At 38.1% G+C, this 12719-nt stretch overlaps 1 protein-coding gene across 2 annotated transcripts in view; it reads left to right on the top strand.

The window, feature by feature from the left end:
* The window catches only part of LOC103481161 (TOX high mobility group box family member 2-like), a 101016-nt gene that overhangs the window by 28210 nt on the left and 60087 nt on the right, over positions 1–12719 (top strand). The window lies entirely within an intron of this gene.

Here is a 12719-nt window from a genome sequence, read left to right as displayed (position 1 = left end):
AATCCAAGCACATTTGTGTAATATAATGGTCCAGGCCTAAATTTTTACTGAGAATCTGTAGCAAGACTTGAAGACAGATGTTGGCAGATGCTCTTCAACCAATCTGACTGAATTTAAGCAACTCTGAAAAGAACAATTTACAAATATTCCTGTAGATGTGTAAAACTTAAAAAGACAAGCAGTCCCAAAAGGTTTGTTTTTTGTTGAAGAGGTTCCATAAAGTTATACGTTTCAGGGGAAATGCTGACAAATGCACTCCACTCTTTTCATATATTTGTAAAACCATTGTATAATCCTAGTATCCTTTTTTTTAACACGATTACCCACGCTTTGTGGTTTTTTGTCAACATGAATTGAAGTTTGAATGGCGCTGCCAAAATGTGGAAAAAGCATTTGGCAGCGCCAAATACTGGTGACTGATGTCACCAGTATTACATTTATCCAGCTGTGGCTTAGAAATTTAAGCGTCAGGCTTTGCGATTTTGACGTTGTTTTAAGAAATCATTCTCATTTAAACTGTTTTTTTTTTTTTTTTTTTTTTGCGAGCGGGCCGAAGACATATAGACCTAAAACTTTGTGTTGGCAGAACAGGCAGATCAATTCCAACTGTGTCCGGACATCAACTGGATGTGTTGAAATGGAAAGTATGCGATCGATCTGTGTGCATTAGAGCTCTACAGTAACATAAGTAGTGAGTGGCGGAACAAAAGAGGCACTGTGTGTCACACAAGTGAAGACACGCAGCACAAAGAGGACAGCCAGCTCCGCGCAGCCTGTTGGCATTCCATTGTTTATCGTCTCGTGTCTAAAAGTGTATTTGTATTTCAAGAAGGAATCCCACTCATGCACATCTGGAAATAATTTTGGACAGTTTGGTGTGCGCTGGCCTAATTGCCCTGCAGATGGAAAGGCCAATAAAAGTGGGTTATAGTAAGGTGCTGAATACATGGTAATGCTAAGAAAATCCAATAACGCCTGTCACGGCACAGAACATGAAACACATTTCATGTAAAGTGGAAGGACTTAGAGTATATGACTAAAAATTCAGACTTTCCTTGCTGATATTTCTACTATTCCAACTCATTCCTTCCCTCAAGGGACAAAGCACAATTACTCTATTGTGTTGTGTAGTACAGTATATCACATTCTGCACATTTCAGCGAGAGAGAGAAAGAGAGAGAGAGGCACAGTGCTGTATTGTTGCATATGGCATCATGGTAAATGTACTCTCGAGTATAAAGAGTGCAGGAGAAGTCAGTGTCAGAGCACGTATTAGTGCAGCACATTGGACGAATGACTGCATCTTAAACTAAGTGCTAATAGTCTGATAATGGCATGATTAGATTCTGCAACAAAAAGAAAGGCAATGTTTTCAGGCAAGAATTGCTTCATTTTTTTCCCCCTTCCCTTCAGTTAATAAACTATCAGATGCAAAAAGGCAACCGTGAAACACGGCAAGACCTTATTGCCTTGTAGATGAAGACAAGATCTCTGACCACATCTGAGGAAGCAGCAGTTAAACAAACGGTGTCAGTACCTTTTCAGTAACTGCAACTGTACCTACAGACTGATGACAGGAAACGTGGTGGTAACAAGGAAAACCATGAAATACCACATGGAGAGGTAAAAATAGGCCACTTGGCACGAGAGACGGTAAGAGAGGGGGAGGAGGAGAATCGGAAAGAGAGGAAAATTGGTGCAATGTCTTCTAGTGGGGACTTTTTTCTCTCTTAGACCCAAGATAAGAAACTTAACTGTTTGGTAAGTTGTTAGATCAATCTCATTTTCACTTGGTGGTTTCTGTGCAGAGAAAAAGAGAAAAAAAATCATTTCCTCTTGTTTAACATCGAATGAAGAATGAACCCTTCTTTGTTTTGAGTTTACAGTTACAGCACCTCCTACCACCTCTGACTTAAAAAGGCTTCGCTATTCAATCAGTTACATGTAAATGTGTTAACACCTCTCACTTCTTCACATTGTCACTTCGATTACTTATAAATGCTTGCCTTGGAAAAACCCAAAGTTGCAATCAGAATCATAGCCACTGCGGCTTGTGTGACTTTGATTGACCACACTGTATATTGGTCATTAGTCATTAGGAATCTAAAGGAACTGTAGCAGACTGTTGCATAGTTAGACACCGGGCTTAACTTTGCATATGTCCACCAGTGCTGTGCTTAATTTAGTTGTTCTTAAACACTTAGGTACAAAACTGCAGATCCAAACCAAATTGGGCATGTAAAATGATAATGTCCGCCTAACTAAGCATTACTGATAATTTCACTTTGGGTCAATGTTGTTCTACTCTTACTTGCAATGATTTTCAAGCATGACTGGTGTTGAGAATGAATAATTCTGTTTTTCCTTCTATCTCTTTTGGCTAGTTGCAAAGCTAAAGCTAAAGGAAATGGCATGATAGAAAACACCCTCAAAGTTCGGGTTAAAGGATATGACACACTAGGGAACGCCCTCTTTAGGGCGCAGCTTAGATACAGGCTAACAAGGGAATGGAAAACTTTTGTTTGATGCCATTTTGTCCTGCTAACTCCTAAAGGTAGCATGAGAAATGGACCAGCTGTATTTTGGTATTAATAAATGGAATTCATGAATTCATCTCACTGACTCGTCTTCAACCTCATGCATCAAGAACTTGGCATAAGTTATCAACACCAGCTTGATTATGGTTTTCCAAATGCACCAGATTGAATCAGAAGTTCAGACTTTGAAAAAGTCAGGTTAAACTTTTTAATTAATTTTGCGGTGCAGAATCTCAGAGGTGGACTTGCTTATGTTCTTCAGTTTATTGTTTTGCTAGTAGAGTTCAAAGTTCAAAACTCGTCCAGATCCTGAAGCATCAAAAGAGCTTTGAGCCTCACATTACCCCAACCCTGTTTGTTCATAAGCTGTGCTAGTTGTTATATAACTATCCAAAGATGTCTTGCCAGTCCACAGAATATTTGTAATTGGCAAATGTGAAGTGGGCTTTGTAGTGAACAAAGCCCACTTTTTAAGATATATATATATATATATATATATATATATATATATATATATATATATATATATATATATATATATATATATATATATATTTTTTATTTTTTTTGCTTGGCATTGGCTTTCACATAGATAATCATTAATGATTGTTGTTTTTGCCCAGTTTTTTCTTTTTTTTTTTTTTTGTTGAACCATGAACTCTCTTAACTTCAACTTTAACCAAGGCAAGTGAGGCCTGTAATGCTTTTGCTGATCTGAGTGTTTTTTGTAACCTCCAGGATGAGTCTTCAGGGTTCTCATGGTAAGCCTGGCACTTCTCCGGAGGTTCACCACTGTTTCTTGTTTTATTTACTTGTAAAAAATGATTCTCACTGTGGTTCACTGTAAGACTCCAAGCCTTGGAAATTATTTTGTAACCCTGTCCAAACTCGTAGATGTCGCATTGTTTTTTGTTTGTTTTTATCTAGTCTTGAATTCTTTATTCTGTGGCGTTACGTGTTGGCTCTGAGATCATAAAAACACAATCTGCAAGCACATGCAATATGTCCAAAGGATTGATAAAAGTTTCTTTTTAATAATATGTCATGTTTCAGAAAAAAAAACAATATTAAAAGCTTTTGGGTTCTTGAATTATCATTGTGTAGACAGGCAGAACTAACATTTTGCCTTTCTTTGTGTAACCAGGCACAACATACCAATAATCCGTGTAGTCCAAGCCGTTGAATACCTCCACTAGCTTTCTTTGAAGACATTTTAATGGTCAAGTAGCCTATCTCCAAACAGCAAACTTAGATAATGGCCTTGGAGGAATTAAATGTACAGTCATGCCTGCCCTCGTCTGCATATCGTCTCATTCATCTGGGCTGCTCATTAAAGGGTAATTACCTGTAATTAGTGAATCATGTCGCTTTAATGAAGACGTTGAAAGCTGCCGGAGCCAGAAGGGCTGCCCTTAATTCTAAGTGATGTTCAAAATTAGCGGCAGACAAGAATTCAATAACGGCGGACAGACTGATGAAACGCGAGCACGTTCTTTCCTGTGCCATTGACGGCACGTGTAATGTTTATTTTTCTCATTAATCTTCAGTGCCAGTGCCATCAACACCTGGCTCTGGAGGGCAAGTACGTGTTACTGTATCACATCAGGCTGATAGGCACAATGCTGGATGAAGCTGTGTGTCTAAGAATGTGTGCTATCGGGTGTGAATGTATCGCTTGCTGTAATGTCTGCATGCGTGTGTGTGCGTGCGTGTGTGTGTGTTCCCTGGCGGCATGGTGAGTGTTTAATCTGGCCCGGTGGCGTGCCGTTGGCCCGGCTAATCACAGTGTCTGTAGGAGTGCGCTGAGCCAGGGGAGCACGCCGTCGCTAACAGCCCCTGACAGACTCATTAGAGAGACCTGGCACTGAGCTTTGCAGCATGCGCGTGCGCGTGTTACAAACACAAACACACACACACCCTCACCCACACACACACGCATACTCTGTGGGAAAGACACTGACACACTGGGAAAAATTCACACACATCCACAATTCTTTTTTTTTTTTTTTCGTGTTCTTCCACTCTCATTCATATAATTATCCAATAACTGTGTCTGTGTCTTTCTTTCATATGCACATACACACACACACACACATTTACACGCACACTGTGCTCTCCACGTGTGAGACAAGGCAGGCAGTGACCTCTTGCAGTCGCAGCCCAAACACAGACAAGAGCTGAGAGGGCATCTGGGAAAAGAGGAGGGAGGGAGGGAGGGAGAGCGGACTGTGGGAAAAAAACCCAAAAAAAAAAACACAAGAAGGGAAAGTGGAGGAGTGAAGTGCAGATAAGAAAAGTGTTGGATGCAGCGAGCCCCCTTCCCCCCACTCCTCCCTTATTCATATTATTTAAATAGGCAAATGGCATTTTTAAAGGCTAGATATGTGCAATCAGGAGATCGGGTGCAACCTCCTGGAAACCATAAAAAGATAAAATAAAAAAAACACTAAGTAAGCTGTGCTGTGTGACTGTCAGTTGTATTTGCACGTAGTGTAAAAAAATTGACAAAGGTTAGCAGTGTTGCCTTTCTGCAAAACTTGGCTCTTTCTTGTTTTAAAGGGTGCAAATTAAACGTTTTTTGTTACAATGACATTTAGGAAAGCTTGACAAATTACTTAAGACATTCTTGGCTGGTACTTGCAACAAGGTTACTTGCACCTAGGTTCCAGCAAGCATTAGGTTTGGCTGAATAACAGGTGAATGCAAAACAGGTCAATATGTAGTCGAGTGTAAGGCTTGCCAGCTGTTCACTCTCTCTCTGTGCTGCTGACACACACAAAAATACACACTCATGAATGAGCTCATGACCTGCATAGAAAAATATAGATAGTGAGACACATGTACAGTAAACAAAACCAGAAATATGCATTTCATTTTTTTTCATTATTATTTGAATGCACTTTATAATAGAATCATGTCATATTTTTTTTATAAGAGAAAGTAGTTTGCTGCGTTTGTAGCAGCTAAAACCATTCAGAGCTGTTTCTCACGCTGTCTACAGATGTCACAGGAGGCGAAAACAAAGAGCGAATATATCCTAATTAAAAGTGTCACTTTGTATCCAACAAGTCCAAAATAACTAACTCCATTAGACAATCGTTTATACACCCAACATGTCACCATCTGGAAAATATGAGACATATATTTGCGCTCTTAATCCTCGACTCAAACCAACACGAGGGGGTTTTGTTTATGAACAGCACAACTTGACTTTGGGCAGATTGTTCAGAACAAAATAAGAGAAGATGTTAGTGTGTGACGACTTGCCATCTTCAGATAATAGAGATACCTGCTATTAAGGTCATTTACTGTCAGAGTAACTGACCTTAATGTCTGTTTTTTGTGTTTTTTTTTTTTTTTTTGGTAAAACAAAACAGAAAAACATATTTTTATTCTACTTTCTGCAAGAATTATGCTGATCAAAACTCTAAGAGTTATCAGTGGTCTACTTGACTCTGAGATGTGCCTGTTTGGTTTTAGTGACAATATCACCATAGAGATTTGGACTTACTGTCTCTCTGGCTGAAAGCTTTGTTTCAGCCTTGAACTACCACAGAAGTCACTGTTAGTTGGAGCTTTAGTAGTGCTGTCTTTCTCACTGAGCTTGGTTTCTTGTCTCTTACCTTGAACTTTGGTTTTTAAGAGTGGGCACCCTTTGCCTTTCTAAACCTTCAATGTCTGTTTTGGTTTAGGAAAACAGTTACTTGTGGCTTAAACCTCGTCTGCATAATTTGTATTGTTGCTGATTGTGTGCATCCCTTTACCATAGTAGTTATTGTTATTGTTCAATATTGTTATTCCCGAACTTATTGTCCTGAAATTTGCTAAATCCTAGAGCAATGAACATTTTCCTAGATTTGTTTATAACCATTTTCAAAGTCAGAATTTTTTTTGATAGAAAAGCAATACTCCACCTTTTTGCATTTTGGGGACTTAAGACAACCAAGTTGTGGGATTGTGAGCTTAATTTGCAGCCTTTGAGTTGAATGGAGGTACTCATGTGGGTATATTTTAAGGCAAACCTCTAACCCACTGCTGCTTTTTGTGGCGTCTTGAAGAAAAACAAACAGAAAAGACACTAGGAAAGGGGTTGTAAAGCCACAAGTCTGGTTCATCCATGGGTAAAATTACCAGATGCCTGAAGGTGCCACGTTCATCTGTTTAAATAATTAAACCCAAAAATAAAAACCATAAAATCCAGCCATTGTATCCCTCTGGAAGATGATATGGTCTGTGTTCCAGGGAGGATTGTGTTTTGGTGAGAAATATCTGCATCAAGCTAAAAACAAAAGACTTGAAATGCTACCTAAAGCCAGTGAGATAGTGTCTTTTTCCACAGTCCAATAAGGAAGTTAAAGCTCGAACACACACTGGTTATTCAAATGGACAATTTCCCTAATCATGCTAGCAGATTACTAGATATATAGCTTAAAAATTAAATGTACATGTTCATGGAAGTTGGGAAAAATACCTAAAGACTCTTTCCCTCGTTATTCTGAATTTTAGTCAATAGAAGTAATTTTGGTAATCTTACTGACTGAAACAGGAACATTTTAGTTGTCTTAAATAGTCCGGCAGTCAACATCTTTTTATGCAGGGTTTGGAAATATCTCGTTTTAACTGTAAATATTTATATACGTTTACTTGAGAAAAAGTTCTTCAAAGTTGTATTTAATAAAGGAATTTGAATAATCTGCAGCAAGCTCCTTGTGGCTAGAAGTGGAATTACACCTGGAAAAAAAACAAAAAAACTTTCCCACTTATTGAAGCCACTTTTATGTTTATGCACAGACAATATGACAGCTTTAGCACTTCCAAATGGTCATTTAGAAAGAAGGGGGAATCACTTAAAGTCTGCCGGTCTCAGTGTGCATCCAGCTTGCAGATGGATGCTCTTGGTGTTCTTTGTATGTGTCAGTTTCTCTCATGTTCACAGCAGCTGTTGTCCTTCACTCTCATACACTAACCTCTTTGTCTCAAATTGTAATCTAGCCTGCTGGAAGTAATGGGAATGTGTTCTGCTGACAGCCTCGTTTCACCTTAAAGTCAAATAAACCTGTGTTTAATTCTCCCCACCACTCTCACAGCACAACAGGCCCAAATCCTTCCTCTTTCTCCGTTCGGTGCAGTAGATGCGTTGCTTTCTTTCCTCTTTCCTCCATTCTCTCTCACAGTCTTCTTCAGCGCAAGGCTGTGACATTGAGGAAATGCGATGTGATGTATTGCAGTGAATAATGTATTCTGCAAGGATTGTACAGAGCGCGTGGAGCAGATGGCAGCAGGTTGATCTCAATGTGTGTGTGTGTGTTTAATGATGACAGTGTGTATATGTGTAACTTGTAACTGTGTGCGTGCGTATGTGTGTGTGTGTGTGTGTGCGTGTTTGCGTGTGTGTGCGCACCCAGAATGGGGGAGGGGAGCGAGGAGAAGAAGGTAGGGAGGGGCGTTGGGGGTTGGTTTATGTGTGTGTGTCTATGTGAGTCTCCTTTGTGAGATAAAACATGCAAATGGTGGATTATTTTAATGCAGTTTTTTTTCTTCCTTGAGCCTAAAAACTTAATCCGTAAAGCAGTCGAAATGAAAATAGTATGTTTTCTTTCAAACTCTCTCCATGAGTCTTTTAATTTTTTTTTTCTTTTGCACTATTATAGGAATCTGCCTCCACCAGCTGTCCAGGAATGGGATACATTCCACTTTAATTTGTGTCCGATATAGTTACAGCTCTGGACTCATGATTACATCTGGAATGGACTTAAGCTGGCCTGAACTAATCTTTTGACTTTTCTTGACTGATTGGTGGGGGGTAAAAAAAGCAAACTTAAGGAGAATAAAACTGAATGCACATTGCATGTAAAATATGCACATTTTCTCCAGTAAACTTACCTATGCGAATGTAATAAACCCCAAAATAAAAGGCATACAAATGCAACTGCTGCAAGCTGCAGGCTTGGCACCTGAGCTGTAGCACCGCTGCAGCATGCGGCACTATAATAAAAGCAAAACATGCCTTTATTGTTTCTGACAAAATTACAGATAAAAAGCACAAGCGAAGCATCAAGGACCTTCTTATTGCCTTTTAGTTTAGTATTGCCTGGTGCATAACAGTTTACTGTTATGCACCAGGGGGGATTCTGAGAAAATTAAACATAGATTCAGTCGATGCAACAAGAATCAGAAGATTTAACATCCCTGTTCCTCTCACACGAGAGAAGTTAAGCAGAATAGAGTAAATGTGTTTAAGTATTTTAGAGAGCTGATTTGTCTCTCTGGGATGGTTGGTATTGTAAAACATGGCCCAGAGCAATTCATTAGTGGTAAATAATTGAGAGGCTCGGGATAGTGCGAAGGTGAAATGGCTGTTATTATTTTATAGAGTTTGTGTTCTTGGGGGCTCTTCAATTTAATTTTTATTAAAAATGCACAAGCCTCCATGTGAATGACTCATTCGAAAGATCCACAATGGCTGCTAATGACTATCTGTCCTTCGCTCATTGTTTTCAAGCTCATTGAGAGCGGTCGGCACGCCATTATCAATTCTATTGCTGCTTCTTTGTTCAGCTCTCATTTTATGAAGGCTGTTACGTTATTTCATGAGTTCTGCTCTTTTTATTTGAGGCAGTTAAGGTACACAAGCTTTCTTTTCAAAAAATATGGCGGTGAAGATTAATATCGAGCACATCTTGGTAAATATGAAATAAAGACTTTCTCGGCAATTGGTTTTGTGAGTTAGACTTACAAATGGAAATCACTTGTTCTTTTTATGGTCACATACTTTTTGAGAATTTCACAGTGCATCTTTTTTAGGCCTTCATCACCATACTTTACTGTTTGTATGTTGTTTTTGAAATGATCTGATGGCCCATTTCCCATCCATGCACTGCATGTGCGATGACATTCAGAACATTTTCGGTTTTGGTCTCATCTGACCAGATTCTGTTCTCCCACTGGTTCATTGGGTTATCCAAATTTTCTGCAGCAAACATCAAATAGGCTTTAGCATTGACTTTTCTTCAGCAGTGGAGTGTATTGCACCGCGAATGTGCAGAGAAACCTCAGGAGTAGAAAGCATTACTTAATGAGGAAAATGCAAGATACAAAACTGTACATTTACCAAACATGGCATGCTTCTTGTTTGATATTTTGGTAAAGAGGAAACCTTTTTATAGGTAATAAACAGTGACTAAATCACCTAATATAAATTTGACAGGATTGTTTCCTAAATCCTGTCAGACCTAAGTCGTTTTGCCCGACATTCTTTGTCTTTTTGGACCTTATTTTTTTTGTTTATGTTTTCCTCGGTTAGTATTAGTGTAATCCCACTTTATACAAGAAAATTGTTGCTTTGTTACTTTCAGGGTGAATTACTTGAGTTGTTACTGAGATCTGGTGTGAATATCAGATCATTAGATCCATTAGCAAAATATTTACTGAGAAAAATTATACAGTATGCCTCAGTAAATATAAATAATGTTGCAAATAAATGAAACCATACAAGTCTTTAGAAGTCCTATCAAAACAAGCAAGTCATGTTGAAATTTTATGCTCCAACAACTCATTCAAATAAATATAAATGTTTATATTTATTTATATAAATAAATATAAATGTCTTATAAATGTTCATTGAAGTAAAAAATAAAAATGCTTTTTGAGGCCCTCATTCGGACAAGCTTTTGCTTCATTGTCATTCATTGTTTTTTTTTTTGTGGTCATATGAGAATGCAGGTTCAGCAAAGCCAAATTCTTTTCTTGAAAAAAAAAAAACCTTTCACCTTTTCGTTTTGGTTTTCCGGTGATGCAAGTTAAAGGCCAGCAAGGTTTTATTTAACATCTACACCCACTCGCCACCACGTGATAACCAAGAAATGGGGGAGCATCTGAAGGTCTAATTGGTTTTTCTCAGCACTCTGGGCTCTGTAATAACATGATGTTTTTAGCCTGTGGTCTGTACTGTGGGCTTAAGAGCTGTTTGTCCTTAATAACCAAACTATTGAGAAGTCTGTAAGATCTTTATACTTGTGGGTGGACTGTTCTTTTTAGTCATGCTTGTGGTAAAACCTAAAGGGCTGACAGTTAGACCTGACTAAATCAAACCGTTTCCATTTTTGGCGAAGTCAGGCCGTCTGTCGACATTTGGAAGACTGCCTACCACACGTCCAGCTCACAATGCAGATGTTTGGATTTATGAGAACGACGTGACATTTCAGCAATGTTTTCGGGGAAAACTTTTATTATTGTATTTTCACATGGCGTAAAGGTTTCAGAAATCACAAGCTGCATTTTGAAGCAGGGGTTTCAAACCTGCTTCAAAAACCTGAAGCAAATTATTGAATTACTTGCTAATGACCCCATTATTAATTCAGACTTCACTTTGACAAGACATGTGACATTTCCATCTGCAACAAGATCTCATTACACGCCTGGCAACTACACAGTTGTTAAACAAAACAAATTATAATTTTTTTTTTACAATTTCTGAGACTTGACATTAAAGTTTTGTCATTGCACTAGACTAGGTTCACTGGTTTGCCTGATTTGCCACTGCACAATATTTAGCCTTCAGTAAAATGGCACCTCATTCATTCTAACAAACATTTCCAATTTATTTACTTATTTTTTTGTTGTTAAATAATAAGCTATTTTTTAATTGGAAGCTACTCTTCAAGTAGACTTTGTTAGCAAAAATGCATAAGCCTGTTGTAGACTTTAGTCCACTGCTGGTTGGAAGATTACTGCACAAATGCAGTTTTTGTTTTTGCATTAATTGTAAGTGTATAAATATATTGGGGGTTCATTTTCGTGAACAAGACAAGATTTTGTTAATAAAAATTTGGTTTGTGTGTTTTGCACAGTACAGAGTAAAAGTTTTACGAATCCCACACTGTCTGCCGTCTCCCTATGGTTCACAGTTTCACAGTTTGACCCGGTTAAACTGGAAAAGGCTTTTGTACATCAGTCAACAAGGAACATTCACCAGCCATTGTCTGCTCTTACCACATGGTATACGTTTTTTTTTTTTTTCCTCTTGGGATGTGTTTGTATTCATACTCTGACAATAAAGTATTGCAACAATATATGTTGAATACTTGCTTTGTAAAATGTAAGGATACCCTAATGTCTAACAAAGCACTGAACATTTTATTTTTGTGCTTTCGCAAATACAAATTTGAACAAATCTCAAGTGACCTTTTTTAAAGCTGTAGGTTAGTCCAGTTCAGTGTTAACTGGTCTAAAATATGTTGGATTTCGATCTGCAGAGGATCAAATTCTGCACAGTGGGCGGGAAGAAGTGTTTGACACAACTTTCGTATTTGCTGTCACAGTTTCTTCTTGTCAGGTATCTGATATGTCGCCTCACAAACAAGTGATTGAATGCTTTCCATTCAATACTTTATTGGTTAGTTTTTCTAACCAATAAAGTCTTTAAAAGTTGACTGTGTCAAATACAACAGGGCATCTCAAGAAGTACTTCCTTCCATACTTCAAAATAAATGTAACTTTTTGATAATATTAGATTATTTTAAATTTCCACGAAATAATGGTGAATGTGATATTACCACATTATTTTCATCAGTTTAACTTTTCTAATGACTTACAGATAGACTTTTCCTTTTTTCCTAGTTTTAATTTTCCATTCTGGTTCTTTCCCTGTGTTTGTTTTTAACCACTTGCTTTGAACAGGATTGCAAATCAGCTGTGACTACAGGTGCAATAGCATGTTGCACGTTGAATCTACTTATTTTGAATCTACTCTTATTTTTATTGCGCCATTTTACTGTATTGTTTTAAATGACTTTACTTTTATTTATTTAATTGCAATGTTGACGTTTCTATTTTTGTCTCTCTTACTGTTGTCCGTCGTGGAAAAACAAATTTAATTTCGTGTAAATATGGAACATAGGGGACCTTAATCCTTGGACATTACTCACACTATCATGATGCTTTTATATGTTTGTTTTGGATGTGATTCATTCTTGACGTTTGCTTAGTTTCTCGCTTGCTTTCAAAAGAAAATCTCAGCTATCACATCTCCCGACTCTCCTTGGCTTAGTGCCCTTGCTCAGCCCTACTGTCTGGCTGATGCGTTTTGTGTAATATGCTTGTCAGTGTATGTAAAAGAGCTGGGCGGCACGCATGTGGGGACGAAACATGCTCAGGGGGCGGAGGGGATGTCAGCTCATTAAC

Source organism: Poecilia reticulata, chromosome 7, assembly GCF_904066995.2.
Source record: "Poecilia reticulata chromosome 7, P_reticulata-male-v2, whole genome shotgun sequence".
Classification (NCBI taxonomy): Eukaryota; Metazoa; Chordata; class Actinopteri; order Cyprinodontiformes; family Poeciliidae; genus Poecilia; species Poecilia reticulata.
The sequence above is the reverse complement of the archived record's forward strand: the minus strand, read 5'-3'. Positions and strand labels throughout refer to the sequence as shown.